This window comes from Schistocerca americana, chromosome 1 (assembly GCF_021461395.2).
Source record: "Schistocerca americana isolate TAMUIC-IGC-003095 chromosome 1, iqSchAmer2.1, whole genome shotgun sequence".
Lineage (NCBI taxonomy): Eukaryota > Metazoa > Arthropoda > Insecta > Orthoptera > Acrididae > Schistocerca > Schistocerca americana.
This window is the reverse complement of record NC_060119.1, coordinates 1169577014-1169604400: the sequence shown is the minus strand read 5'-3', so window position 1 is coordinate 1169604400 and position 27387 is coordinate 1169577014.

Genomic DNA, 27387 nt, shown 5'->3' with positions numbered 1-27387 from the left:
TATCCTTCTTCACTTAAAACTTCCGGGCTGATAGGCCTTGGTCGAAGTATAAAAGTTTTATACTTCGACCACGGCCTATCAGCCCGGAAGTTTTAAGTGAAGACAATACCGGCCTGAAAGCTTACATTGTATGACTGGTATCCTTGTTCGTTTTCTCAGTTTAAGGATCTCCAAACATCTTATAGGTGTACTCAGAATTATTTAAATGCCATTGTCTAATTATTTTTTCATTCCTGAAGTTTTTACAATAACGATAAAGTGTAATGGAAGCTGCAGTTTTGATATGCATGTAATTCAGTACGCAAACACAGGTTAGATCAATGGTTTGTTTGTCAAGGACTACGATCGCAGATTATGTTGAAACTTTCTCATTCCCTCACTGCACGAGACAATGCGAAGATATTTGTAGGTTAACAGTTAGCGGGGAACAGTCATAGAATCATTCAAGGAAAGTCTACGCACCGTAGCGCGGAAACACCCAGATCATTCAGTAGTACTTGGATGCGATTTTAATCTACCAAGTATAGAATGGTACGTCTATGTACTCACAGGGGTTGTAACTGACAGACAGTCTTCTGGATTGCTTTTGAAGACATTTGCCGAAAACTGCCTTGAACAACTAGTTAGACAATCCACACGCAATGGAAATATTTTATCTTGTAGGTACAGATAGGTCTGACCTTATCGACAGTGTCAGTATGGAGACAGGAACTAGTGAGAATGATGTCACCACAACGACGATGTTTACTAAGGCTAATAAATCCATGAAGAAGACTAGGAGAGTATTTATGCTGGAAAAATCAGATAATCCGTTGTCAGCATCCCACTTAGACAATAACTGGACACCATGTAGTTCAAATATGACGGACGTAGAGGATTTATGGGCGAAGTTCAAACGGATGATAAGTTACGCTCTGTAGAAGTGTGTGCCAAGTAAGTGGATTAAGGACGGAAAATACTCTCCGTGATTTAATAATCAGATTCGTAAAATGCTAAAGAAACACAGATCATTACACTCTCAGTTCAGAAAAGAACGCGCAAATGAAAACAGGCAAAAGTTAGTGGAAATTCTTGTATCAATGCAGAAGGCATACAGTATTTTCCACCGTCGTACCTTAGCGGAAAACTTTATCGTGAACCCGAGAAATTCTTGTCATACGGAAAGTCACTAAATGTATCGAAGGCTTCTATCCAGTCTATGATGGCAATAGAAGACAGAAAAGCAAACCTGCAGTTTTAAATCCTCGTATAATAAATCATTTAAGCAGGAGGATCGTAAAAGCATAGCGTCCTTTGATCATCGCACAGACTCTCGCATGCAAGTAATAGAAAGAGACATCCCTGGTGTGAAATAGCAACTGAAAGAGTTGAAACTAAATGTGTCTCCAGCTCCAGACAGAATTCCAAATCGGTTTTACAGAGGGTACTCTACGGCAATAGCACCTTACTTACCTTGCATTTATCGCAAATCTCTCGCCCAGCGCAAAGTCCCAGGCGACTGAAAAAAAAGCGCACATGACTCTTGCATATACGAAAGATCGGACCCACATACTTACGTACCGTTATTCTTAACATGGGTTTGTTGCAGAACTGCACGCTTTCTGAGCTCGAAGTGCGAAGCCGTTCTGTTCACTAGAAGACCGAAGCTACTGCGCAAACATCAACACTGCAACCCCGTAACACTACATGCACGCCAATACGTTTCCGCGAGAAGGTCAAATACCTCGGTGTCTGGCTGGACCGGAAACTACTCTGGGGGGGACCACATTCAACACGTGACCAACAAAGCAAACGCGAGGCTAAAACAACTCTACCATGTGCTTAACAGGCGTAGTACACTGAATGGGAGGGAGTCCAGGTCCATGTACATGGCACTTATTCGACCCCTGATGACGTTCGCAGCCCCTGTCTGGGGATACGCTGCGCCCACACGCCTGCGCCTCTGCAACTCATACAGAACAAAGTACTCGGAATCCTAAGCGACGCTCCGCGCTACACACGCACCGCGGATGTTCACCGGGAATATCGGCTAGATACCATCTTACAGGTATTGCAAAAGCTCTCCACACGACTGTACAGAAACACGAGGCACTCGCGTAACCCGTTTATCTGGGTAACTACGACCACAACCAGAGATGGAAACATAATAGACCAAAGACACTATTAGCAAGAAACTAAACATATATGTATGGTCCATAGCACACTAACACGACAGTACTGGCGAGCCCCTGCAACACAGCTACTACTGGCAACCCCAGATGCTCGACTCGCCGAAAAACAGGCAATCGCAGGGAAACCGTGCTGTACACAGCACACAAACCAGCCACACACACCTCCTACACTGTGAGCTGACTCATGGACGATCGCCCACTAATGTATGACGACCTCGAACTGCAGCAAGCCCTACAAGCCCTACAAGGAGCACCCGCAACGACGAAGGTAACGATCACAATACCTCGCACTAACATAACCACACCTTGCATGCACTGTCGCAGCTAGCAAGCCGCTACTGCCCTTACTACCCGTCCTACTGTCGCAGAGGTTTTTTTTTCCCTTGGCGCTTGCCTTGGCACTTTTTTCCCTCTGCCCTTACAAACCGCTACCCTTCGATCGCTTTCGTCCACTTTCTGTCTCCTGATGGACCATGTCAATGAGTAATCCTACCCAGACGCAACATCACAGCCCGCATCCTGTGACTCCTGATTCAAAAACTAGCATGTTATACGGAGGTGACAGTAGAATTTTTGGTTTGGTCACCACGGTGGTGTGGGCGTGGAGGGGCCCCATCCTTTATAAAAATGAACTCGACTATAATAAATTTCCTAGAGGCAGCAAAGCTGCTGTCCACAAATCAGGATGAGTTAGAAGGCATCGTTCGTGCGAAATTCAACTTGCCCTTTTCTCATATGATGACCTCAAATCGTGGATGAAGGGCAACAGGTAGATTCCACATTCCTAGATTTCCAGAAAGCGCTTGACGCGGTGACTCACTGCAGAGACTGTTGACGAATGACAGGGCATACGGATTATGTCCCGAGCTCTATGGGTGCTTCGAGGACTTTTTAAGTGATAGAACCCAGTACGTTGTGCTCGACTGTGAGTGTTCATCACAGCTTAGGGTAGCATCAAAAATGGTTCAAATGACCCTGAGCACTATGAGACTTAACATCTGAGGTCATCAGTCCCCTAGAACTTAGAACTCCTTAGACCTAACTAACCTAAGGACATCACGTACATCCATGCCTGAGGCAGGATTCGAACCTGCTATAGTAGCGGTCACGCGGTTCCAGACTGAAGGGCCTAGAACCGCTTGGCCACACCGGGCGGCTCCCTTACGAATTCCCACACATTTGAACATCTGAACGTGAAATAGAACGCCCTCGGAAGGACAGCAGTACGGAAGGGTGAATGGTCGACTTTGCTTTCGTGGGAGAATTTTGGGAAGTGTGTGTACCTCTGGTTCGAATCATTGTTGAATACTGTTAGAGTGTTTTGGATCCGTACCAGGTCGCATTAAAGGAAGACATCGAAGTAATTCAGAGACGGTTTGCGAGGTTTTTTACTGGTAGGTACGATGAGCATGCAAATATTCCTGAGATGCTTCGTAAACTCAAACGGGAATCCCTGAAGGGGAAAAACGGCGTTCTTTTCGCGAGACACTACTGCAGAAATTTAGAGAAAGGTATTTGAGACTGACTGCAGGTGGATTCTACTACCGCCGACATACATTTTGCGCAATGACCACGAAGATGAGAGAAATTAGGGCTCCTAGGGATGTTTATTGACAGTCGCTTTTCCCTCGCTCTCTTGCGAATGGAACAGGAAAGGAAATGACTAGTGGTAGTCTCCACCATGCACCGTACGGTGGCTTGCGAAGTACGTTTCTAGATGTAGATGTAGAACTCACGTCATTAAGAGCAATATCTGGAGCTCAGGAACTGTACGTAATCGCAACTCTGCAGTCAAATACTGGCGGTGAAAGTTCCCTCCCCAACTTGGATTCGAACGCCGGCCACGGTGGCCGAGCGGCTGTAGGCGCTTCAGTCCAGAACCGCGCGAATGCTACGGTCGCAGGTTCGAACCCTGCCTCGGGCATGGGTGTGTGTGATGTCTTTAGGTTAGTTAGGTTCAAGTAGTTTTAAGTCTAGGGGACTGATGACCTCAGATGTTAAGTCCCACAGTGCTCAGAGCCATTTAAACCGTTTGGATTCGAACCAGCGGCCTGCGAGCCGAATCAATACAGAAGTGTGAGTTGGCGACTTGGCCTGCAGAACTGAATTTCTGATTCTCTGATAGTGCGAAATTCTCTGAATAAGTACTGAATTTGCTATTTGATACCGGTACGTCTCGTAAATAGGTTTGTTGAAGACGTACACGGCATTTCATCAAGATGTCACAATAATATCAATTAGTCAAGCGTCTCTGACTAGAGACACCCAACTGGTTTAAGTGAAAAACTCCGACGAATGGGATCTCTTCGAAGTCAGGCGGGAGAGGTTTCTGCTCTGCACACGGCGCCACTCAAGGCAGGCTAGATACGGCGCGGCGCGAAGAACTCGCGCTGATGAACGCGACCGAATAAAAAGAAAAGGAAAATTCGCTTAATCGGGGACGCTGCGCGCTGCTTCATCCGCCGCGGCGGCGACTTGCGAGACCGAACAAGAAGCCTTAATGGCGACGCCGGCGTCTGCGGCGTCGGTGACGGCGGCGTCGGCGTCGGCGTCGGCGTCGGCGGACGCGACAGTCCACGGCTCATCCGGCGCGCGACAGCTCCTTTGATCACGGGATTACCGCCTTCCTTCCCTGCCTCCAGCCGCCCCAGACCACCCAGCTCCTCCGGGCCGCGCGGGCTTTGACGCTCCGTGGCGCTGGCGGAAGTCACCACGCGCCGGTGGCCAAACTCTTGGACGGCGCAGCGCCGCTGGCGACACCGCGGGGCCTAGCTTCCTTTCTAGCCGCAGTCTGCCCCCCCCCCCCTCCATGCCCCTTTCCATTCCCTCCTTCCTGACCCCTCCTCTCCATCATCTCGTTTCTAAGGACGCGTTTCCTCAATCACGGTCGCCATCTTCGCCGGTGCAATGAGTCTCTTCCGCCACGGGCGTATTTGCTTGCCCGCGGCCGTAATTATTACTCGCGTACGCTGTTTCCTCGTTTCACTCTCATCCGGGCTTCCTCGCTGTGCACCGGGCTAAGGCGTAATTTCGGGAAGCGGCGCTGACGTCATGTTCATCGATTCTGACAAACGTCTCTCCCCTCACTAATTGTAACTCAGTAAGATAAACAGGCAACTAGGTACTAACAGCACACATAAACTGATCAGCCAGAACATTATGACCACCGACCTACTATCGATATAAACCCGTTTAGGCGACGCCCAAGAGAAGTCTACTATAGTATCAAACAAAGATTTAAATTTGAGGGAGATATTTCTGAGAAAGTACTGTAAGACGTCGTGGTCTTCCGATCTTCATTCCTTACATATTCAGCCCCCACGATCATATTCCGCACCTCAAGATGCTTCATTCGAACCCAAACTCGATAAGATAAAGTAGATGTTGTACGGATTCATGAAAACAATATGCAGATAACTAGTAAATTGCAAGTGCACACTGAGATTGAAATACTCGAGGCTGGCATACATACACACATTCAAGACACGACGGTCGCATGGGCTTTTAGTTCGGGAGTAGCAAACCGCACGCCGGGGTGCCGGTCTCTTCAGAGGACGAGTCAACCTATCTACGTCGGCTGGCGACCGCCCATAGAGCAGACAGCGTTTGCCAGAGTGAAAGGGAGAACGACCCCCTCTTTGGCTTAAAAGCAAATTCCGCTACATTGTGTGGGAGCGTCCAACCTACGCATTCTTTACAAACGTAGCACTCAGTTTCAGAGGTTTTCACAGGGAGACAGCAAACGCCAAAAGCCGATAGCACAGATTTCCGGATTGGTCGCCTTAAACGAAACGCTATTCTCCCGTTTTAGAAGAGCAGTGCTGATTGGCAGACGATATTCCTGATGCCTGGAGCTGAAGGAGTAATGGAAGAGTGGCGTGGATAGGGGCCGTTCCGTTGTCACTCTTGGATCGAGAACACGTAACGAGAGCATGTGCGCTCGTACGTGTACTCAAAGAGCGAGGAACAAGTCTCTCCTCAGTACTTCACTGGGAGAGCACCTCTGTCGAGAGCGAATCGTAGTGGGACTCTATATTGAGCCCTTGCGATTAAGTATTGTTCACTGTGTTGACCGCCACACTTATTGTGTGGTGTGAATGGACAGAGTTATAGTTAAACGCCTGTGAGCGAATTTTTGAGTGACATCGTGGTGGACTGGTTATATGACCGGTGTACCACACCAATAATTAGACTAGGGGCGAATAGGAGTCCTTGACTTCATCAAGGCGTAGGGAGAGTTTGATTGGCGAAGGTCAACCCAGATAGAACGAGAGTTATCTTATTTGTCAGCAGCGAGTGGCGCAGACGGCAGTCATCGCAGCTTACGGTATTGTGCGCTACAGCTCTTGCGAGCCCCATATTTCCTCCACAACAGTAACTTCACTGCATTTCACATGTGACAGCCGCGACCATACCTAGCAACATTCTAACGGATAATCATTCAAGTTGAGTAGGTGCGGCTCTCAGCCATTCTGCCATGTCGATAACAATCTTTAACTTTGTATAGAAACTTCATTAGCGAATCCCATCCTTAAGAGGTAACTTCACATTCCGAAAAGAACCCGGAAATAACTTGTTCAGTTCATAACTAAAAGTGCCATTGTGATTTCTCAGAATTTTTGCAAAATAAATCATTTTCGTTAGTTTCATGTTTTTCTTACACTAACTAGCACTACTCCAGTACCCAAGTATCCCACTAGTTATGTAATACATTTTGTGAATTTTTGTGTCATTTCCTTACAGCAGACGACTCTAGAAGATATTTATTACTGAAAGTATTTCAGGCATTTCTCTTTAGAACGTTAGGAGCATCTGTCTGACCTCTGTAGTAGTGTGGGTGTGGAAATTGCATCTTGCAGGAGCCACAGGGTAAAGGGTACATCTCAGATTAATCCGTTGCACAGAATGACAGAATAGCATCCATACGATCACAGAAAATGGTGATCCTCCAAGGATAGGTAAAATAGGTAAGCTACCAGGATAGGAAAGTGTCAGGATAGTTAGGTACAGCAGGTCGCAGTAGTATCACTTTGAAGAACTTTCTTTCATGTATTAAATAGCCATTTGCAAAGACTGGGATCAGAATAGATACAGGTAGTGAAGAAAGTAGAATTGTAGGGAAAAGGGCGTGTGTTATTGTGTTGAAAAATTTTGCATTACGATTTTTGTATAGCTGTTAGGGTATAGGATATTCAGGTTATAGGCACAGACGCAGAGACGCAGTGTGACGCAGCATCATATAAATTAGAATTAAGAAATAACATTTTCTCCCTTTGCAAGCGCACAGGTGGAGATTGGAGACTGTAGCAGAGCAGACAGAACATTAGCCGAGAAGTCACGACGTTGTTGTTGTTGGTTCAACCAATTGGTAAGTGGTCGTACTGTTTTGTAGATAGGGTTGTGGTGTGTTGAAAGAATTTCCACATTAAGGAGAGCACAAGCCAAAAGCTTACGTGAGAGACAGCAAGTAGACAAAGTGGGGGAGAATCAACCAGATAGACAGCAAGAAAACGAGCTTATTGAGAATAGGTCAGTAGGTGAACCTGAGAATAGGACAGACGGTGAATCAGACAATAGGACAGTCGGGTAGCTGCTGAATCTGCAGGCGCAGTTAGACTGGGATAAAATTGAGACAGATCAGACACATGGGAATCGAAGGGACGAGAACATCGAATTTCCAGAATATGAAATTCCAGGTAGGGCACATTCTGAGCCAGAAATAGACAGCCCACGTAGGAAATGGCAAAGATTAGAAGCGAAACGAGCACAGGAAACGCGTTAGTTTGTCGCATATTCAGGGACAGAATACGCGTCAATACAGTCAATGAACCGGCAGTTAGCTAACGTTCAAAGAGAAGTAGGCAGTGAGTAAGGCAAGAGTAACATTTAGAATACGTCGAACCTATCATACACATTCTAAATATGCCCCAACAACAGACATAGAATTTTGCGGAGTTACGAGCGCCACGAAAAGGTTCCGTAACAGACGCAACTGTACCTGCAAACACAAGACATACACAACAGAGAGGGCAGAATGCGGAGTTGTTTGCGCCACGTAATGGTTCAATGACAAACGCAACTAGTCCTTAACACAGACAGCACGGGTTATTGCAGTTATCAAACTTAGAAACGCCACAGCATAGCCCAGTAAACGACGTAACTGACCGAGTAGAAAACAATAGATCGAGAATACATAGTTCAGCAGAAAGTAGTGTTACAGGACAGGACGCGATCATGGAGATATTACAAAAAATGAACGCTAGTACGACGAAAGAGAATCAGGATATTAATACACAGATAACGAAACAGAATACTCAGATGACAAAACAGTATCAGAAATTGAAACAGGATAATCAGGCTATTAAGACACAGATCCAACAGGTTAAAAATCCAGATGGAAGAAGGGATCGCCAGAATTGATAGTCAGATCACTCAGATAAACAAAGACGCGAAAGAATCTAGAGAAATAATTCAGGTACTAACACAAGGTCGGCAGCAATTACACACTGACGTGGACAAGGCCCAATTGGACATCGTGAACGTTGACAAAAAGGTGGAACGTTTTACGAAAAAAACCACTCGAATAGCAATACAAATTTCGGAAGAACCAGCTATTCAAAGCAAGGTCGCAAAGGTTGAACTGAAAAAATATGATCATCGGATCAATAAAATAGAACTTAAAAACAAAGATCAGTTTGAAAAGCTTCGAACAGAGTTGATACAAACTATCGAAGAGAAGATCGAGACCGATTACACCTGTAGCGAAACAACTGACACGTCAAGCATTAATTCAGTACACGTACACGCGCCGTCTAAGATAGTTGAAGTAGTACCAAGGCTACACGTAACACTGGCGCAGAAATCGAAACAGAAAACCCTGATTAAAGTAATACATGACATGCCACAGGACCAGGCACAGTATCTAGAAAAACGGAACACATACATTCAGCCGATACCAATCGAAAGACAGGCAACTGAACCAGTAAATCCAACGACACAACATAATACCAGCACAGGTACTATACCACGAACGACGAGAGTAGAAACAGACGAACAACACCTTTGTTTACCAATGATACGATATGACGCGGATATGAGTCAGGAAAATGAGACTAGGCAGACAGGCAGTAGATTACCAGAGAATAAACACAAGCAGTAGCAGATTATTTGAGTCCATGAATCAGCCACAAACCGGATTTATGAGTAGATATGATACAGACCACTTCCTTACAGTTAGAAAATTTCAACATTTCAAGGAAGAAGGAGGTAGCTTGCATGCACGCACATTCATCGATCAGTTTCAAGTAGGCTTACCAAACCACTGTAGCGTACCTCACAAACTTGACTTCATTTGTGCACACATGCCAGGGACAGTAACAGAGGTGATGCAAAAGATCGCGGCTACCTGTACGTCTTACCTACAGTTCAGAACAGCATTTCTCGAAAGATATTGGTCTAAGGAGGCGCAAAACAAAATTAAATACGAGTTACTTCAGATGACACCATATGAAAACTCAGGAGAGAAAAGCGTGGTAAAATTCTTTGATACAATGGACAAAAAGAATCAATGCCTAGACAGACCATACAGTAACGGACAGCTGATACGTCTATGTAGAATGAAATTACCGGTAAAGTATCAACAGGCGACAGTAGGAAAAAATGAAAATACCGAAGAATTCAAAGAGGTTTTAAGGAAACTTGAATTTAGGTTTAATGAAGACGAGGTGAAAGAAAACTGAAAGGAAAGGGAACAGCAAACGGAGAGGACTAGGAACGAATATTCCAATAATAATAATCGTAATCCTAACACCAATAATTTCAGGCAACTTAACAGACAAGGACAGTGGCACAATGAAGACAACTGGCATAGAAACGATAACCAGAATAATTGGTACCGAAATAGGAATGGTAATGGACACTCATACAGTGGTAGATATGGGTTTAGGAATCAAAATGCCAACGGTCAAGGGTACTTTGAAACAGGTCACGATGTTAGAAACAGCAACTGGCGAGACCAGAGCGCGAATAATTACAGTGGAAACTATGGTCCACAGAGACAAGAACGACACAGCAAATAGCAATCAGATGTAGAATTTAGGCCACCGAATACTGCAAAACGTAAAGATTGAATTGAAAAATGCGGAAGAGGTTAGGCAAACTAACGTCCACCCTATCTTATACTAACCACTAAATAAAAGTTAAATTAACAGATCAACAGAACAACAGATTAATTAAAACAAAAAGAGACACAATACACACTAACAATCTCTTGTAGTAACAAGTACACTACAACATGCACACAAACAATAAATGGTACACAACAATTAAAAGAATGAAGAGGTGGTAGGCTATAAAAAGGATAAATATATGCTTTAATTAAATTATCACATGAGAAATAAATAATAATTTTCTTCACTTTTATATACATTGCATTGTATAGAGTCAAAATCTCTTGTTGTTTGTATAAAACAAAACATTGTAAAAAATTTCTCTACACGAAAAAAGGGACATTGCCGCCAACACCAATCACCAGCTCCCTTAACACCAGATGCTTCGAGATAGCGACGGAGAAGTTACAGACATGTTGAGAAAGCACTTAGGGAAATAACAACATCATGAAGACCAACTCCACACTGGAAATGCAGGTTGCAACCAGGTTGGACTTCAGGAGGACAACGCGCAGCACAGACATTTCATATGTCACGACACTGCTACACAATGGAAGAGCGTGGGGAGAATGATAATACGATGAGACGACAATGAAGGCACAAAAAATTACTAAGATCTACAAACTCATCAAGTAACATTTGGAAAGGCAGTCAGATCCTACAAATCCCATATCACTCCTACACTAAAATTCACATATTCCTAGCTCAAGAAGAACAGAAGAATGCAAAAAACAAGAGAAGAACAGAAGATGCAAGATGAAGAAGGGCAGAAGACAGCAAGATACCTTTCTCTCCTATCCTAAAAAGCAAATTGCTACAAACGTCTTTCCATGAACTTTAAGGCATAGCAACTACTACAATCATCTCTCCAAAAATAAACCTTGAATCGTCAAACAGATACAAGCGAACGGCAAACGGAATATTAAGTAGTACCAACGAACATTATCTAGAAATAGATTCAGCAAAATGAACAGTATTCTCCCTACCACATCATCAAATTGCCATACCGAACCAGATGTGAAGTACCAAGACGTCACAGCACAATATTAGATGACGATCGTCGGTAGTCAACTACAATCATCGAACTGCCATACCATCCCAGGTGTGACAGCAAAGGAGTACCAAGACATCACTGTTTGTGCAGTAAACCACGGTCATCATAATCTGTTAAAAGTACCACTCCATGATGACAACGTCAACAAGTAAGACCCGGCATCGCATGCTAGAGTGCTTCTCTCGTGATTTGTGACACCCATATAAATGAGTCGACGCCTTCCAGTACTTCAGTGGGGAACATCAAGCGCGGAAACTGACGCAGCACAAAACGAAAAGACTGATAAAATACACATTTAGAGTTAAGAAACTGATATATCCCTTTTTTGTAAAAGTAATTATTATATATATATATATATATATATATATATATATATATATATATATATATATATATATAATGTGATAGAGACCTTAAAAAATTATGTAAAGAAAATTAATTACTGTAAGTAGATAATCTCAAAAATCCCTGTAAAGCCAAGTTAGTTTTTTATATAAAAAAGGTTTTGGTTAATCATAGGTTGAAACAGGATAGAATAAAGAAAAAAACACTTCTTCACTCTTAAAACAGTGACACAAATAATGCCTAAATAAATAAAACAAAGTCACACAACAGAGCTTTTGCCAACATTCACGCGAAGCTCAACTAATGAAAAGATATAACCACACTAAAACATGATACACTGTACACTAACCAGTTAAGAAAAATTAATATTGTAAAAACAATTTTTGGAAATGTAAAAGAAAAACAGAGACATGTACTGGCCACGACAAAGAATAATAAACTTTGTAAAGTCTATATTAACCTAACAACAAAACATAAATTTTACAATTAAGAAATAGAAACAATAGCTATAAAGAAATCATTAGAAAAAATCGTTAAGAGAAAAGTTTATTGGAAAATCTAAAAGAACAATTTTTGCCTTACTTTGTCAATGTTTTCCTCGGCATTAACAAACCCCAGACAAAAATTTTGTCAGAAGGAGGGAGGTATGTAAGACGTCGTGGTCTCCTGACCTTCATTGCTTACATATTCCGCACATCAAGACGCTTCATTCGAACCCAAACTCGATAAGATAAAGTCAATGTTGTATGAATTCATGTAAACGATATGCAAGTAACTAGTAAATCGAAAGTGCGCACCGAGATCGAAATGCTCGACGCTGGTGTACATACACACATTCAAGACACGACAGTCGCAGTGGCTTTTAATTCGGGAGAGGCAAACCGCACGCTGGGGGGCCAGTCCCTTCAGAGGACGAGTCAATCTATCTACATCGGCCAGCAACCGCCCGTAGAGCAGACAGCTTTTGCCAGAGTAAAAGGGAGAATGACCCCGTGTTCGGCTTAAAAGCAAATTCCGCTACATTGTGTGGGAGCACCCAGCCTACGCATTCTTTACAAACATAACACGCAGTTTCAGAGGTTTTCACAGGGAGACAGCAAACGCCAAACGCTGATGCTACAGATTTCTGGATTGGTCGCCTTAAACGAAACGTCATTCTCCCGTTTTAGAAGAGCAATGCTGATTGGCAGACGATATTCCTGATGCCTTGAGCTGAAGGAGTAATGGAAGAGACCGAAAGATATACTCCTTCACGTTTGGCGTGGAGAAGGGCCGTTCCGTTGTCGCTCTTGGAGCGAGAACACGTAACGAGAGCGTGTGCGCTCGTACGTGTACCCAAAGAGCAAGGAACAAGTCTCTCCTCAGTTCTTCATTGGGAGAGCACCTCTGTCGAGAGCGATTTGAAGTGCGTCTCTATATTGAGTCCTTGCGATTAAACATTGTTCACTGTGTTGGCCACCACACTAATTGTGCGGTGTGAATGGACAGAGTTATAGTTAAATGCCTGAGAGCAAATTTTTGAGTGGCATCGCAGTGGACTGGTTATCTGACCAGTGTACCCCGCCAATAGTTAGACTAGGGGCGAATAGGAGTCCTTGACTTCATCAAGGCGTAGGGAGAGTTTGGTTGGCGAAGGTCAATCCAGATAGAATGAGAGTTATCTTATTTGTCAGCAGCGAGCGGCGCAGACAGCAGTCATCGCAGCTTACGGTATTGTGCGCTACAGCTCTTGAGATCACATCTGCCTGAAAATGACTTACAAGTTCGTGGCGCCTTCCCTCGGTAATGCTGGAATTCAATCTGGTGTTGGCCCACCCTTAGCCTTGATGACAACTTCCACAGGGATGTTATTGTCGCGTAACCACTCCGCCACAGGCCGTGCATTATGAATAGATGCTTGATCGTATTGAAAGATGCAGTCGCCATACCCGAAATGCTCTTCAACAGTGGGAAGCAAGAAGGTGCTTAAAACACCAATGTAGACCTGTGCTGTGATAGCACTGCGCAAAACGACAGGGGGTGCAAGCCCCCTTCACGAAAAACACGACCACACCATAACACCATCGCCTCCGAATTTTAGTGTTGCCCTACACACACAGGTAGATGACGTTCACCGGGCATTCACCATGCCCACACCCTGCCATCGGATCGCCACATTGTGTACCATGATTCGCCACTCCACACAACGTTTTTCCACTATTCAATCGTCCAATGTCTACGCTCCTTACACCAAGCGAGGCGTCGTTTGGCTTTTACCGGTGTGATGTGTGGCTTATGAGCAGCCGCTCGACCGTGAAATCCAAGTTTTCTCACCTCCCGCCTAACTGTCATAGTACTTGCAGTGGATCCTGATGCAGTTTGGAATTCCTGTGTGATGGTCGGGATAGATGTCTGCCTATTACACATTATGACCCGCTTCAACTCTCGGCGGTGTTTGTCAGTCAACAGATGAGGTTGGCCTGTACGCTTTTGTGCTGTGCGTGTCCCTTCACGTTTCCACTTCGCTATCACATCGGAAACAGTGTACTTAGGGATGTTTAGGAGTGTAGAAATCTGACGTACAGACGTATGACACAAGTGACACCCAATCACCTGACCACGTTCGAAGTCCGTGAGTTCCGCGGAGCGCCCCATTCTCCTCTCTCACGATGTCTAATGACTACTGAGGTCGCTGATATGGAGTATCTGGCAGCAGGTGGCAGCACAGTGCACCTAATATGAAAAACGTATGTTTTTGGGGGTGTCCGGACACCTTTGGTCACATAGTGTATAATAAACAACGTCGTAAGAACGGCTGTAGGTGTTCCATTTTATGACATAAGTGAACGGCCGAAATCCCTCAAACATCCAGTCAGAAGGATGAACATACAAAACGGTGAAACTACGATCAGGCATCGTGGGGTTGGGCGGCCACCCCTCATTACAAATGGCGAACGTCGTAAGCTAGGCCGACTGGTAAAACGGAACTAACATCATACTTTAATGCTGGACGGAGTAGAAGTGTGTATGAACACACAGTGCACAGGACACAACTAACGATGGTCCTCCGCAGCTGAGGACCACTACAGCGGCTACTATGACTGAAATAGCCACGTGACCATCGGCACTTGCCGTTGCCGCAGCGGCAGAGCTTTGCATGGTCTCACGCATTCCGATACGGTCTTCATCACGTCGATGGAGGGAGCGAATCCGTCGACTTCCAGGGGAACAGCTCCTTGATACCTGTACTGCGGAACGGAGATGGGCGGCCAGTGTGGCCGTGCGGTTCTAGGCGCTTCAGTCCGGAACCGCGCGACTGCTACGGTCGCAGGTTCGAATCCTGCTTCGGGCATGGATGTGTGTGATGTCCTTAGGTTAGTTAGGTTTAAGTAGTTCTAAGTTCTAGGGGACTGATGACCTAAGATGTTAAGTCCCATAGTGCTCAGAGCCATTTGAACCATTTTTGGAAAGGAGATATGATGCTGGAGACTCCATTACGCTCTGGGAAACATTCACTGGAGCTTGTGAAAGGCATCATGTCGGTCAAGGAGTATCGTACACTCGTTGCAGACCACATACACCCCTTCATGACGTTCATGTTCCCCGATGGCAGCGGCATTTTTCAACAAGATAATGAGCCATGTGATAAGGCCAGGAGTGTGATGGATTAGTTTGAGGAATACAGTGGCGATTTCCAATTGATGTGCTGTCTTCGCAACTCGCCAGATCTGAACCAGATCGAACACATCTGGGATGTGATTGAATGTGAGGTCAGAACTCATCTCCCCCCTCCCCGGAAGTTATGGAAGCTAGTTGACTTTCGTGCGCAGATCTGATCCCAACTCCCTCCAGCGACCTATCAATGCGTACCTGCTTCCATTACATGACGCGTCGCTTCTGTCATCCGTGCCAAAGTTGATGTACCAGCTATTAGACAAGTGGTCGTAATGTCCTGGCTGATCAGTATACACTTGCTGGTGGAAAGTATCCGGCCACTTATTAGTGGAAATTAGACGGGAAGTGTCCACCCTTTTCCTGCTGGGGACGCTCTGAATGAGGTGCCTGAATGCCTGTGGAGGAATGGCATCCTATTCTTCCTCACGAGCCGAAACCAGCGGCCACGCTGGAGTCTGGTGCAGTGTCGACGTTCTAACTGCTCTCAGAGCTCTTCCACTGTGTTCAAGTCGGAACTCTGGAAAGGTAAGGCCATTTCAGAAATTCACCTTAACGGTAACAGGTGTGGATGTGCTACCTAAAGCGACTTATCAAAATTTTCAGAAATTTTACTCTCCGTAAATCATTGACTCACAGTTGCTACTTTATGACAGAGTGCAATGGCATGCTAACACAATCATCGCCTCCGAACTAATCCTCTACCGTGTTCAGAACAGAATATTTTAAAATGTGTTCGTATCCTTCCGCCTTTAGCATTTTCTTAAGTTCATTGAGGGGACCACAAAAATGGTTCAAATGGCTCTGAGCACTATGGGACTTAACTTCTGAGGTCATGAGTCCCCTAGAACTTAGAACTACTTAAACCTAACTAATTTAAGAACATTACAAACATCAATACCCGAGGCAGGAGTCGAACCTGCGACCGTACACCAGCGCGGTTCCGGACTGAAGCGCCTACAACGGCTCGACCACAGCGGCCGGCGAGGGGACCACACCCCTACATGAAAAAAGCACCCATACTTTAACTCCAGTAACTTTGTACTTCACTGTGGACGCTACACATGATCACAGGTAGTGTTCTCCGAGGATCCTCTAAACCCAAACTCTTCCATAGGATTGCCACGGGGTATAGCGTGATTCATCACTCCAAATCACTCGTTTGCAGTCCACTGTCAAACGGTGTCGCCTCTTTACACCACCTCAAGCGTTGCATATAACCGGCTAGACAAATCGGCTGCTTATGAGGAGCCTCTCGACCGTCGTACCCCGTTCTTTTTAACACCGTATCTGCACTGCAGGCAATGCTTTGAAACTCACGAGCGATTTGACACATTTCCACAATACTCGACGGCTCCTGCCACCAATCTGGTTTTGCTTTATCTGTGGTTGTTCCTTCGCGTTTCCACTCCACAGTCACATCACTGACAATCGACTTTGGACTGCTTTAGAAGGGTTCAGACGTCCTCGATGGGTTTATACTCAGGTGACGTTCAATGACTATCCATGTACGAAATCAATGAGTTCTCCTGAACGACTTATTCTGCTGTTACTCCTTCTCTGTTGACGATATATCACTCTCCGTGTCTTATACACTGAAGCACCAAAGAAATTGGTGTAGGCTTGCGTATTCAAATACAGAGATATGCAAAGAGGCAGAACATGGCGCTGCCTATGTACGACAACAAGTGTCTGGCTCACTTGTTAGATTGGTTACTGCTGCTACAATGACAAGATTTAAGTGAGTTTGAACGTGGTGTTATAGTCGGCACACGAGTGATGGGACACACCATCTCTGAGGTAGCGATGAAATGGCGATTTTCCCGTACGACCATTTCACGAGTGTACCGTGAATAGCAGAAATCTGGTAAAACATTAAATCTCCGACTTCGCTGGCGGCGGAAAAAGATCCTGCAAGAACGCGACCAGCGGCAACTGAAGACAATCGTTCAACGTGACAGAAGTGCAGCCCTTCCGCAAATTGCTGCAGATTACAATGCTGGGCCATCAACAAGTGTCAGCGTGCGAACCATGCAACGAAACAACATGGGCTTTCGGAGCCGAAGGCCCACTCGTGTACGGCGCGGAGCTTTGCGCCTCGGCCGGCCGGCCGCTGTGACCGAAAGGTTCTAGGAGCTTCAATCCGGAACTGTGCTGCTGCTACGGTCACAGGTTCGACTCTTGCCTCGGGCATCGATGTGTGTGATGTCCTTAGGTTAGTTAGTCTTAAGTAGTTCAAAGTCTAGGGGACTGATGACCTCAGATGTTAAGTCCCATAGTGCTCAGAGCCATTTGAACCAACTTTATGTCTCGCCTGGGCCCGTCAACACCGATATTGGACTGTTGATGACTGGAAACATGTTTCCTGGTATGATGAGTCTCGTTTCAAATAGTATCGAGCAGATGGAGGAATACGGGTATGAAAACCACCCCATGAATCCATGGACCCTGGATGTCAGCAGGGGACTCTTCAAGCAAGTAGAGGCTCTATAATGGTGTTGGGCGGGTGCAGTTGGAGCGATATGGGTCCCCTGATACGTTTAGATACTGCTCTAACGGGTGACACGTACGTTAGCACCTTGTGTAATCATCTGCATCCATTCATGTCCATTGTGCATTCCGACGGACTTGGTCAATTCCAGCAGAACAGTGCGACACCCTACATGGCCAGAATTGCTACAGAGTGGCTCCACGAACACTCTTCTGAGTTTAAACACTTCTGCTGGCCACCAAACTCCCCAGACATGCTTATCTTGGACGCTTTGCAACGCGCTTTTCAGAAGAGATATCCTCCCCCTTGGTACTCTTACGGATTTATTGACAGCCCTGCAGCTTTAATGGTGTCATTTGCCTCCAGCACTACTTCAGACATTAGTCTAGCGCACGCCACGTCGTGTTGCGCCACTTCTGTGTGCTCGCGGGGGCCCTACACGATATTAGGCAGGCTTCCTCCTTCAGTGTGATAGTGCATTGAGCAGCAAAATACCTAGCGCAAATACGTATGTTTCTCTGGTGGATAACATACTGTAACCTAAACAACAGCTGAAATATAAGTGCTCGTATTTTTTCCTCCTCCAATGTGACAACTCAAAGAGTATCAAGCTGTAAAGATACTAGCACAGATGAGATTCTCTGATCGATAACAAAAGCTTAACGCTACGCAAAAATGAAATGGCAAGCAAACCAGATAAATGTCTGTCCGCGCCAGAGGCGACGAGGCTGCATCTGGAGTTATTCTTACGGTATATAAAGCCATTAGTTACATACCACCAAAAGCTGCTATTTAATAAAACTTTCGGCGAAGTTCACACAACCGATAGCTGACACGTGATACAACAGACACTAGATGAAGGATTTAGATGTTTGGTTTCCTTTTTTTGCACTGTCGTAAAGTGGAAATCCCGAGGATGCTGACTAGCACGTTCACTCTACTACGTCAGAACAATACTAAATGAAATAAATAAATCAGTAGAAAGACGAAAACACGAACAATCTGGCACATGGTGTGTTAGAAAGTGTTATAACAATTGGACGCTCTGTTCATTAACATACACTTAAACACACGAAGAGAAAGTCATAGGATTTTCTTTGCTTTCGCCAATAAAAACGCGTGTGAGAATTTTTCCGACTGGCAAAACCTTAGAGGTATTTGCCATAACTAGATATACGATCCAGCTGTCGAAGCGACTGGTCACTCGTCTAGCTGCATGTACAAGGTTTACTTTCTCGCTGTAGAACAGCGGTGCTTGAGACTTCATGAAATCTTAAAAATTTTCCTGAGACTACTGGGGTAGAATCTGTCTAACGTTCTAACCTATGTTCTCACCTCGAGAGACTTGACCAAACGTCACAGTCACACAGAACTGTGGTAATTGCACTGTTGTGTTACACTCGAAACTGGGTATAGTCCATTAGTGATCTATAGTGATCTATTTTGTCCCAAATACTTTTCCCTGATAGTGACCTTAAGCAGTTTCTTGTGATGTGTAGACCAGACGTACGTCTTACGACCGTCTCAGTGTTGGCTCAGCTACTAAGTTAGAATTTATTAGACACCTGTGGCACGACTCAAGGTTTCCCGAACGTTTCCTTTGGTAGTAAAACATACTCCGGAATAGCAAATACCGCCTCATCTATTTGTAAACTCAATGAACCACTCTCGCTATAGTTTGGTTGAAAAGAACCAATAACCCATACCAGAAACCAACTTTTAGAAACGTATGTGGAATACATGTGAGGCGGCTGCCTGTTTCGGGCCTTACGTACTGAATTTGTATACGAAGTCCGCTTGTTTCATTTACTTCCCGATTCGGTTTTTACTTGTCGACATTCCACCTGTGTATTGCGCACTAATTATTTGTACATCAGTGGTTAGGGAGTAGCAATGTAGATAACCCACCCCTCTGTACCTAATCTAACATGTAATTTCTGTAGTCTTTTTTCCCTTAAAAGCAACTCGTCTTAACCAAGGGAATTCTTTTTCGCTGGGGCAAAAACAGATGGAACTTTCGAAAGTTCTGGAAGAGCTGCCGGTTACTTAAGATGCAGGGCCTAATGATAGCAAGCTGCATCGATAGTCAGACGAGTCTTTCAGGGATTATCCTCCTGGCTCAGCTTCCGTGGACAATAAGCGGCAGAACCGAAGACTGGTGTTCTCAATAGCAGAACGGGAAACCAATGGTCGAAGAGGTGAGAACTCTGTTTGGACTTCTCAGTTGCCCATTTGCTGTTAACCTGCTGGTATAGTCTACAGACCTGTTTCTACAAGCAAAGTCCTTCCTTGAGAGACGCATTCGTAGTCTGATTCGGACTTCTACTTGGTGATTCTGCTCTGCCGGCCGGAGTGGCTGAGCGGTTCTGGGCGCTACAGTCTGCAACCGAGCGACCGCTACGGTCACAGGTTCGAATCCTGCCTCGGGCATGGATGTGTGTGATGTCCTTAGGTTAGTTAGGTTTAATTAGTTCTAAGTTCTAGGCGACTGATGACCTCAGAAGTTAAGTCGCATATTGCTCAGAGCCATTTGATTCTGCTCTGGACTCCACTCTCATACGGGTTTTTCTTTGACTTCGGCTTCTTGCCAAGTCTTTGAAGTTTCGTTTTGAACTTACGCGATGAGTAATCGGCTCAGCCCAGCAACAGTTAGCAGCGGACGCAGTTCGGCGCATCTCGACGTGTTCAGTTTCAATGCGCTCTACTGATTTCAGAAATCGCGATATATTGAGGGAAGAGGAGTTAATTCCCTGCTTCTATTTTTAGTCTTCATCACTGGATCCTCGTATATGACGCACTAGTAAGCATAATTCTTTGTAATCTAATTCTTTTTTCAAAGAGGACTTTTTTTCCGTAACTACTTATGCTTCGTTTCGTTATAGAGTTCAGTTGAGCTCACCTGTCTGGTGACGATTCTTTCTGATTTTCCTTTATTCATTGATTTGTCGTGTGCTCTCGTCGAATCCATACCTTTCTTCTGTAACTTTATAGTTTTACAGTTGTAAGTAGGCTGTTTATGTTTTCTTATTGGCAACGTTACGTAGCGCTCTGTATGAAAATCACTGGCTGTGCTGTGTGCAGTCTGTGGCTAGTTTGCATTGTTGTCTGCCATTGTAGTGTTGGGCAGCGGCAGCTGGATGTGAACAGCGCGTAGCGTTGCGCAGTTGGAGGTGAACCGCCAGCAGTGGTGGATGTGGGGAGAGAGATGGCGGAGTTTTGAAATTTTTAAAACTGGATGTCATGAACTGCTATGTATATTGTGAGTTTTCAACATTATTAAGGTAAATACATTGTTTGTTCTCTATTAAAATCTGTCATTTGCTAACTATGCCTATCAGTAGTTAGTGCCTTCAGTAGTTTGAATCTTTTATTTAGCTGGCAGTAGTGGCGCTCGCTGTATTGCAGTAGTTCGAGTAACGAAGATTTTTGTGAGGTAAGTGATTTGTGAAAGGTATAGGTTAATAGTAGTCAGGGCCATTCTTTTGTAGGGATTTTTGAAAGTCAGATTGCGTTTCGCTATAAAAATATTGTGTGCCAGTTTAAGCACAGTCTTGTACAATTGTTCAAAGGGGACGTTTCATATGTCGACCCTTAGCCGAGGATACCTCACTGGAATCTTCTGATTTTTTCCTTGTAGTTTGTGTAATTAGTGTAGATTTAGTTTATTGCTAGCGCGTAATTATAGAGAGAATTTCCCTTGTAGTTGTAGTTTTTCATTGTTGTACAGTAAAACAGATGCGGCATGCATGTAGATTTGCAGCAAGTATTTCGCAGCTGCGCTTGCAATTAACTAGATATTATTTTCAGTGTTATGTTAATGTGTTCCCCTATTTTTGCTCTTCAAATTGTGTTTTTCTGTGTTGTCGTGTGAAATATTGTGACAATAATGGCGTGTGAAAAACGTAATACTAGGCTCCAAAATAAACTGAGAAATGAATTAACCAACGTTCAACATAGTAATTTGGTAATTGTGCATAGGGAAATGGAGCGGGCGGCAAACAATGGCGTAGGCAGTGAAACAATTAGTGAACAGGGAAGCATTATCGATCGATCGGTCTGCAATAGCTTGCCTCAGGAAACCGAAATGACAGGACACAATTTTGCAAATACTGTAGATTCAGGTTTTGCGTCCTCACCGTTTTCTCAAATAAGTCAAGACACATTTTCTGCTTGTCAAAATGTGAATGTTGCCGGTACAAATGCACTGCCGAAAAGCGTAGAGGAACAGATTCCAGACACTAATGCATTGTTATTACAGCTAATGCAACAAATGGAACAAAATCAGAGACAAATACAGCAAAAGCTTCAAAAATTAGACATAATGGAACAAAATCTTCAAAAGTTAGACGCAGTGGAACAAAATCTTAAAAAGTTAGACACAATGGAACAAAATCTTCAAAAGTTAGACACCACGCTTGAACAAACACGTGAAGATTTAACTACTGAGTTACATAACATCGAATCGAAATGTCAAAAAGTCTGTAATGACGTAAAAACACAAATTTGTGAGCATTTCCAACCTATTTTTTCGCGTCATGAAAATGCAATACAGAATCACGAAGCAGCCATAAAAGAACTGCAAACTATTGTTCATGAAAATCACGACACCTTGCAAGCTAAAATTGACTCAGTTGCATCTACCGATTCGGTTACGCAACTTGCAAAAACACAGTAGATACGATTTCAACACAAATGGACACTCTGAAACTTGGTTCAGAAAAACACACAGAGGAAATAATTTCACTAACAGATAAAGTAGCCGAACTTTCAGATCAGTTCACTAACTTATCTACAAAGGTAGATGATGATTTGAATGACACAAGACCTGTAGCCATCACTGACACAGAAGAGTATGAACAAATCAAGAAATTCAAACAAAATCAGAATCAAATTAATACACAACACAAAAGAGAAATCCGGGAAGTACAAGATCAGTTGGCACAAGTAATACAAAAATTACATATTTCAGAGGACATTCGCGCTCCAGCACGGGAAGAGGGACTTAGAAATACGGAACAACCACAAAATAATAACACAGGACACTTCGGAAATTATGAAAGAAATTGACAAGGCACACCGAATTTTGAGATGCAACCGCCGAAACGACATAACAATGACCGACATGTGAGTCGCCGACATGATGATTTTGACTATAAGCTGTTCATTACTACACTTAAATTCAAAACATTTAAGAATTCTGGCAACGACATTCATCCACAAGCATGGCTCCATCAATTCTCTCATTGTTTTCCTCCCAACTGGTCCTTAGAGCACAGATTAGAATTTATGTGTGGCTACTTAGAGAATGAACCAGCTGAAAGAATGCGATCGGTCATTCACGATTGTCACAGTGAAGGAGAATTTTACCATGCATTCGTCTCAGCATATTGGTCTCAAGCTACACAAGACCGAGTAAAACATAGCATCATGATGATGATACACTTTGAACAATCTGAATTTTCCAGTCTTGTCAAATATTTTGAAGACATGTTGCACAAGAATCAGTACCTGTCAAACCCATACAGCCCCTCAGAACTCATCCGCATTTGCTTAATCAAATTACCTGAACATTTACGACATATTATTTTGGCAGGACGTTGCAAAGACGACATTGAAGCTTTTCAGGGGCTCTTACAAGAACTGGAAATTGACACTGACAATCGCGGAACGCGAAAACAGGAGCAAAACAATTACAGGTCACATCCGTCACATTTACGCGATGAAAGAATTAATAACTGGACGCGACAAGGCTATTCTCACAACATAAATCGTAACCAAAACAGACACCACCCGTATGACAACCATTGGCAGAGTAGTAATAATTACAGGGAAAGATCACCTCTCCACGGTAATGACTATCACAGAGACAATCAGAGAAACAGAGAATATAGGAACCAAAACAATTATTATTACGGGAGACAGAATAACCTTAGACGCAATGGTCCAGCGCGCAGTTATGATTCAGGGAGAAATTCTCCACCACTTAACCGACAAGAAAGAAACTACAGGAACTACCGACATGACGACACACGATATGATCGTAACGACAGACCTGAATTGCATCAGAACTGGCGGGATTTAAACACGGCAGGGCCCTCTCGACAAGGTGAATTTGTAGAAGTTAGGTCTCGAGATGGGGGATCCACTCGTGAACTAATTCATAGAGTTGAATCTTTCAAAGGAGTGAACAATCAGTGATTCAGAAAAAAAGAACGGTAGCTCCAAAGTTTCCCACAGCAGAGAGAAAGAGAGAGAGAGAGAGAGAGAGAGAGTAGGAGCAGACCAGTGGGGCCTCTGCTGGTCAGAGCACACTGCAGGCAACACAACACAGCCAGCGCCGGCCTCTACCCTGCTTCTTCCTTGGCTGCCTGCATTGTGCAGTGCCCCATTGGATTTTGTGTTTCACATATGCTGTGTGCTCTCTGTGCTTCCTCTGCCTCGTGCAGTGTCTGGCGCACCTTAGCATAGCACTCCGTCGGCGATCGTTTCAGTCGCACGTCCTGCCCTCTGGGCAGCTGATGCGAGCAACAGGACAGAGATCCTCCTAGCGGAGAACATGAGAACTACTTGCAACAACCTGCTCGCAAGAGAACGGACGATTTGTCTCCGAGCGGGTGAGTGGTGGCAGTTCACCGCTCCCCCCACCCTCAGAACTCGCCTGCTCAACGCTCACCCCGCCGTTCTCGACTCTAGCCAGAGTGTTGAGCAAAGCAGGTGTCACTCTGGTCTCTGCGGTCTTAGCTCACGCAGTAATACAGCTCGCGTCTCGACCTGCTTGACTCAGCGCCTCTGCATTGGAGTTCGTCTCTACTGGATATTGTTCTTCGTAGTAATACCGTTATGTATATTACATAATTATGTTATGTATACATCATTTGTTTTTATTTTATTTTTATTTGTTTAAACTGATCAGATTAGATTCCTGACGGCTCCTCTTACTGTAGGATTTTTTATTATGGTCACTCGAATTTACACTTCAATTATGAGCGAACCGATAAACGTATAGCAAAAGTGATACACCAATATTTTCCTTGTTTTATTCTGCAGAAGGCTATATGCAGCACTTTGGTCTTACAGTCAAATTTGTATATTTTTTTCTTATTTTAGTACGGATTTTGCGATTTTAGGCGTCTTCGGAAGGAAATGTTCACTTTAAAAATATATGGCTTGTGATGTATTTGTACGAGGTTAATAAAATTTTAATACATTATAGCCAAATATATTGTTAATGTAAATCTCAAGTTACAACATTTTCCGATCACCCAAAAAATCACGATAGTGCAAAATAAATCAATAATCAAAAACTTTGTCATATCGTGGAAATTTTAATAAACAATACAAAATTCTTATTCATTATCTGTGTTACTTCCAAATAGGATCAAATAAGATTAAAATACAAAAATAGTACTGGAATAAACCAAGTTTAAAGGGCAATGTGCCTTCCATTTATTTTCTGTTGTGAATGAGTGGTGAGTCATGAAAAAGAGCTAGTTCATTTCAGGGAGTGAACAGTTCTGATCCGATCTCTGAAAAGAACAGTTTTGCCCATCTCTAGTTAGGTCTCCAAACCCCAATAACGACGCGCGCCAACAAAGAGACAATAGGCAATGACTCATACCGCTGGCAGCCACAAAACGTACGTATGAAACTAATAACGACGCTGCTGCCGTAGCTAGTAATTACGTAAAAATGGAAGACATTAGGACATCTTACTCCAAGAACACGACGTAAAACATAACAACATTGCATATCCTGTGATTCACATTACAGAAAATGACGTAAAATTTACGGCAGTACTTGACTCTGGCAGTTCCATTTCAGTAATTAGTGAAACAGCCTTTAGCAAATGCAACAAATCGAACGATTGCACCACACTTCCGTTACATAAGATTAAATTACAAGGTGCAATCTTTGGAAAAAGTGTAGATGTACGCCAACAAACCAACTTAGAATTCTTTTGTCAAAGCTACAGCTTCTCTATGAACTTTCTTATTGTTCCATTTTTGTCGACGGAAATTATACTGGGAGTAGACTTTTTGAATGAATACAAAGCAATCTTAAGCTTTCACGATGCTGAAATAAGTTTAGAAAAAGCAGGTAAGTAAGTAGCTTTGAAATTTGAAGATTGGCTCTCAAACCATGACGAAGAAATTAATCGGCTTTACCTCCTGTTAGACAACAGTTCGGAATTTTCGACGGAACTTGACACTAACAATCACTCTGCAAGTACTGACAGGGGTGATATCGACGGCGCATTTGATACTAATGAGTTAATTCAGAATAAAATTCAAACAATTGAGAATTGTAATGACAATGATAGGCAAGACCTTTTAGAGATTTTACAAGCATATTCCACAGTTTTTACTCACAAAACAGGAACAATCAAGGGATTTCAATACCAATTTCGTGTTCGTGAGCATACTAAATTTTGTGTTAGACCATACGTAATTCCGGTGCATTATAGGGACTGTGTTAGAACAGAAATACAATCTACGATTGACGAGAGCATTATTGAGCCTGCAGTAAGCTCATACAACAATCCATTACATGTTGTTGAGAAGAAAAATGTATCGATCAGGCTTGTCTTAGATTCGAGACAAATCAATACTACCATCATTCCTGAAACAGACAGGCCGCAAACGTTGGAAGAGCTTCTTCAAAATTTTAATGGTGTAAAAGTGTTGTCTTCCATTGATATCAGATCCAGCTTTTATCAGATTGAACTTCATCCAGAATGTAGAAAATACACAGCTTTCCTTTGTTTCGGCGTTTGTTATCAGTTTCGGAAACTTCCTTTTGGTTTCAACATTTCTTCGGCAGCATTCATTCGTGGGGTAAATTCCATATTACCTGAGTTCTTAAAACGTCACACCTTATATGTGGACGATATTCTAATAGCAGAAGCTTCATGGGAACAACATAATCGCATCCTCAACAGTTTGTTACGTGTTTTTGCAGAATCTGGAATTACAGTTAACTTGGAATAGTCTGAATTCGGTAGGACTAAGGTGAAGTTTTTGGGACATATTATTTCTTCTGAAGGCATTCAGCCGGATCCTGAAAATTTAGAAGCAATAAGAGGCATTCCAGTTCCATCCATAAAAAAAGAAGTCCACAGTTTTCTAGGTCTTGTAAATTTTTACCGTCGTTTTCTGAATATGCAAATTCTAGTTACACCAAAACTTTGTTCTCTCACTGGAAAAAATACTATTTGGAACTGGGACGAACAAGCACAGTTGGAATTCAATTCTTTGAAAGAATCGCTACTTAACGCGCCAATACTAGCTTATCCAGATCTGTCACAAGATTTCTGGCTTAGCACGGATTCTTCTAAAGTCGGTCTTGGTGCCCATTTATTTCAAGAAGCCATAGAAAATGACACTACCGTTCAGAAAGCCATTGCTTTTGCTAGCCGAGTGCTAACAAAATCTGAAAAAAAATATTCCGTTACTGAATTACAAGCTTTAGCTATCGTTTTGGCATTTAACAAGTTCCGTTTCTTTCTTT